At 35.7% G+C, this 5,503-nt stretch overlaps 1 pseudogene across 1 annotated transcript in view; it reads right to left on the reverse strand.

Moving 5' to 3' along the window:
• The window catches only part of LOC101295621, an 880,650-nt pseudogene that overhangs the window by 629,405 nt on the left and 245,742 nt on the right, over nt 1-5,503 (reverse strand). Inside the window, exon 50 of the transcript XR_184594.1 lies at nt 3,995-4,812. The product of XR_184594.1 is annotated as an uncharacterized LOC101295621 (transcript). The remainder of the gene's footprint in view (nt 1-3,994; nt 4,813-5,503) is intronic.

Consider the following 5,503-nt stretch of genomic DNA (forward strand, 5'->3'; position numbering starts at 1 on the left):
CAAAGACAAACGAAGAACTCCAGAATAGAATCAATGATTACGTGCACAAGTTACAGCTTGCCGAATGACAAAATAAAGCAGCTGGAGATTGAGAAAAGGGCGCAAGACAGCCTCAACAAGGCTCTGAAAGAGAAAGCTTAAAAAAGCAAAATCCTCAACAAATGGACCTCCCATCAGAAAAGGCAATTCGGTGGGGAAGAGTATGGCTGCCAAGGAGATGAACAAACAAAAGGGAATGTAAGATGATACTTTACACTATAACTAAGACTGTTTTTTACTTTATTTTGTTTTCTTTATTATGTTAACTAATATTTTTTTTTTAAATTAAAAAAATCAGGAAGACCAGAACAGAAGCCTGACAGTTAAGTTCAAAGTTGAAACTGCACAAACAACACAATAATGTAGATGATCAACCAGAAGCTTGGGTGAGAATATAAAATTACTAGGGGGTAGTAGACTTAATAGGGAAACTGTGTTGCAAGGTAGTAAAACCCCAGGCAAACTATTACTAGGGGTAGTAAATGTTTTGTTATTGTTTAAAATCTGAGAATAACATGTCTTATTTTATTTTATGAAGGCTGTGATACATGATGAACAACCACTGAATCACGTATCTCCAGTAATGGACTATGAGAACTTGCCGCTCACAGAGGATGACAACTGTAATTTAGATAAGATAGTTAAGTCCCAAGCTGCATCAATGCAACAATCAGCAACAGAAAAGGACAATGACATCTCTGCGACAGTTCAGTCCCAAGTTTCATCAACCGAACAAACAGCAACAACAGAGGATAAAGGGATGAATACTTATTCCAAGAAGAAGAAAGCAATGGCTCCGATGTCGATAGAAAAAAATGTGAAGCTGAACCCTAGAAATGCCAAGAAACAAAGGACCCTGACTGGGAGTACAGCACTCCAAAAGACATTCAAGTCCACAAAAAATTATAATCAAGAATCTGAAGTGTGACAACAGTACATGGGATTCACTGGGCGACGATTTGAAAATGCACTACAAACAATGGTTTGAAGCCCGCCCGAACAAAAAGGAAGAGTAAGTTTCAATTATATAAAACTTTACAGTTTGCTTATGCAAAATTACAAAAATATATTTGTTTTAATTAGAGTATGAATTCAATGTTTTTCTACAGTGAAGCGTACTGGACATGTCCTGAAGGCTGACACTGTTTATCAAAGAGTGACTTGAAAAGGATCATCGAACACTCAGACATATTGTCGAGTGTGAGTAATAAAAAAATAAATAATATCACCTTATTAGCACCACTCAGTGAAGTTTAGATTTAATAATATTGACTTATGTTATGATCGCAAAGCCTGCAAGTGTACATGAGGTTGTTGAAGGAAAGGGCAGAAGCTGCCAAACTTCCTGTTGGATTCATGAACATGGAGATTGTGGTAAGTTTACTAGGGGCAATAAAACTTATATTTTCATCAAGATATTATTTTGCAAGTTTACTACCCCTAGTAGTAGATTACTAGGGGTAGCAAACTTAAGTTTTTGGTATTTATCTTTATTTTTCTTTCATTTAATCTCTATAATGACTGTGAGGATACCATATGGAAACTTTCATGTAAATTTAATACCTTTCATAGAGTATTTTTGAATGCAAAACAGCATTATGTGTTGCTATCGAAAGTTTACTACCCATATAAAATTGTTTTTTTGAGTGCAAAACAGCTTAATAAATAGCTTTCGAAGGTTTACTACCACCAACAATGTGTTTTTTTATTGCTCTGAAAACTTTACTACCCCTAGTAAAGTATGTTTTAGGGTGCAGAATAACAAAATATGATGCTCTGCAAACTTTACTGCCCCCAGTAAAGTATGTTTTAGGGTGCAGAACAACAAAATCTGATGCTTTGGAAACTTTACTACCCCTAGTAAAGTATGTTCTGGGTGCAGAACAACAAAAACTGAGGTTCTGGAAACATTACTACCCCTAGTAATGTGTTAGGCTGCAGAATAACTAAATCTAATGCTTTGGAACATTACTACCCCCAGTAAAGTTTACTATGGGTTGTAAAATGTTATTTATATATGTTGGTTGATCTAAGGTTAATCATATTTGTTTTTTAAATGCAGAAGGATGTGATAGAGCATGAAACAATGTTGGAACTGCACAAGCTAAATGGAGGAAAAACTGGAGACTTCAAAAGTGGTTATGAACTCCGTATGGAGGAAAAACTTTGGACCCTGTTTGGAAAGTAGATGGTCTTCATTCCGTTACATCATTGGTCCAGCCTTCACTACACTTTGCTACTGATTGACAACATCAACAAACGCTTTTATCACATGAACTCTTCACTGCCAACACCGTACAAAGAAAAAGACAACTTTCACTTCAAACATGCAAAAGCAGTGGTGAGTAAACAATCAAACATTTTTATTAAAAAAAAAGAATTGTTAAGGTTAACTAATGTTTAAAAATTGTTTTGTTGCTTAATATACAGGTGAAGCACATCAAGGAGTTCATCAAACGTATACATTATACAACTGTGTTTTCTTTGAGCCAAGACCTTGACCAGAATGAATACAGGGAAGATTACGTGATTGATTACGCACCCGAGGACAGTCAAGGCAGAAAACCTAGCAACATAGTGAAAATGACAGAGGACGAAAAGGTGACAAGACGTTGGATTATTGATCATAACATCCATCACAAACCATACAAACTAACTGAACACCGCACATGCCCCCAACAAAATTTATCATCGTAAGTACATGAATATTCTTCTTGTACATGTATAATTATTTGTTAGGGTTGATAACTACATAACCAGATGCTTTGAGAGTTTACTACCCCTGGTAAATGTTTTTTGTTAGGGGGGTAGAACAGCATAAATGAGGGGGTAGTAACAGCATAAATGAGGGGGTAGTAATGTACATTAATATTCAGATTTATTTTCTCAGTCAAAATAAGTTATTAACATAGTTAGCCCTTTGATTTATGGCAGGTCTGATTGTGGTCCATTTGTTCTACATTATATGGAGGCAATGTGTGTTGGGTTGGATCCAAACCAAGAAGGCGGCAACCAAATGAGGAAGAAGATGTTAGAGGAGTTTGCGAAATTAAACAAATGATTTATGTAACTTTTGCTAGAATTGTGGACAGATATCACAACTAAGACTGAGATCCAATTTTAAGTTCTATTTTGAAACTTTCATGTAAATTTAAGGGAATTTAATACCTAGTAAACTTTCATGAACATACTTTAATACCTAGTAAAGTAATGGTTTATTACCATCAGCAATGTGTTTTTTTATGCTCTGGAAACTTTACTGCCCCTAGTAAAGTATATTTTAGGGTGTAGAACAACAAAATCTGATACTTTGGAAACATTACTACCCCTAGTAAAGTATGTTCTAGGGTGCATGACAACAAAAACTGAGGTTCTGGAAACTTTACTACCCCTAGTAAAGTATGTGTTAGGCTGCAAAACAAGTAAATCTGATGACTTGAAAACATTACTACCCCCAGTAAAGTTTATTACTGGGTGCAGAACAACATCACTACCCTTTTAGTTAAGATTTTTTATGCTCTGGAAACATTATTACCCCTAGTAAAGTATGTTCTAGGGTGCAGAACAACAAAAACTGAGGTTCTGGAAACTTTACTACCCCTAGTAAAGTGTGTGTTAGGCTGCAGAACAAGTAAATCTGACGACTTGGAAACATTACTAACCCCAGTAAAGTTTATTACTTGGGAGGGAAGAACAGAAAAAAAAATAAAAAAAAAGATCATGTGTAATGTTACTGACCCTTAGAACTTTAATGCTTGGGACAGATGAACATAATAATATTGTCAAGAGAATTCCACAATAATGAACATCACAAAAATCTTCAATCAAAATCCTTACAAAAGAGAAAAATCTGAATATAGTTCAAAAAACATCCAAAAAACAACAAATCCCAAACATCCACTAACACCAGAAAGATATACAAGAAACTACAGCAACATGTTCAAAGGTTCCGTACAGCTGTTCTTGTTATGATGGCCCATCTTATTACAACGACCGCATTGAATCAGCTTCTTCTCACCAGCAGATGTTATCCTCTTTGATTTAGGCCTCCCAGCCGGCCTCTTTGTAACAAGAGGTAGTATAAAGTCCTCAGTGGAAGAACAAGAGGCATCCACGTTACTCAGAGGTGCAATAGGAAAACTATAACACATCCTATAGTATTCAGTAGTAAAATAAGGATCAATGAAATCATACACATCAAGTTTTGCACCTTGTATAGCAGCAAGTGCATGAGCGCATGGGAAGCAATTAATCTGCCACTTCACACATGAACAAGTACGAGTAGAGAGGTCCACTGAATAGGAGTACTTATCATTCCTAACCTCATAAACATTTTCATGGGAAGCAATCACCCTGAACACACGAGACCTATCAAGCTGCTCTTTCAGCCTCTTCTCCATTTTAGGAGTAAGCTTGGTAGTCCAAGATTTCGACTCAACACTCATTTCTGACATCATCTTCATTTCTTTCATTCTTGTTTGATCTAACATAACGAAAGGGGGTAGTGAACGCTCAGCAACAATCCAGTTATTAAAGGATTCAGCAATACCATTTGCCATAATCTCATACCGACAACCTTTAAAAAAAGCACGGCACCAATGTTCCAATTGAATCTCCCTTATGAATTCATCAATAATAGCAGCACCACCCTCGTCTCTCAAATTTTTTAAATGAAAGTAGAAAGACTTCTCAGTCGATGCATAAGCCACTTTAAAGAATTTTTGTAACACATCAGCAACAACAATTTCCCCTCTTTTGTTCTTATACTTTCGACTAAGGTTGTATCGCAAATGATGATAACAGTAAAGATAAGGATTAACATAGTGAAAAATCAACTTAGATGCGAAATAATAAAGTTTACTGGGGGTAGTAACGTTTAAAATAGAGATTACTACCTTAGTAATCTTCTACTGGGTGTAGTAAACTTGCAAAATAATATCCTCAAAGGCCGTAATACACATTAAAACATGCTTCTGCACAGCTAATAGGAGCGTTCCTTTCCAAAACTAAAGACTAACAAAAAAAAATAAAAAAAAATCAGAAGCATGAAGATTTTCAAAATTACTAGGGCTAGCGTTCCGCTCCAAAACAAAAGGCTAACAAAAGAGAAGAAACATAAAAAACAGCGTGCAGCTGCACCGTTAACGGGAGCGTTACGCTCCAAAAACATAACATGTACAACTAAAAACATGAAAAAATTACTAACAATTACTAGGGGTAGTAAAATAACAGGAGGTACCTTTGTTTCCATTTCTTTCAGTTGCAGCAAGAATCTGCCCTTTGTATTTGCTCTTTCCAAAGGCACCATCAATTTCTAAGTTATTCTTTTCACCTTTCAGTCAATAACTTTGTCATTGTTCAATTATGTAGAACAAAATGTTAGCAGAATTGAATCAAACCAAGGANAAGCTAGCTAAAGTTCTTGGGGCAACCTCACTTGACGAGATAGAAGTTCCAGTTTCAA

This window comes from Fragaria vesca, linkage group LG4 (assembly GCF_000184155.1).
Source record: "Fragaria vesca subsp. vesca linkage group LG4, FraVesHawaii_1.0, whole genome shotgun sequence".
NCBI classification, from domain to species: Eukaryota; Viridiplantae; Streptophyta; class Magnoliopsida; order Rosales; family Rosaceae; genus Fragaria; species Fragaria vesca.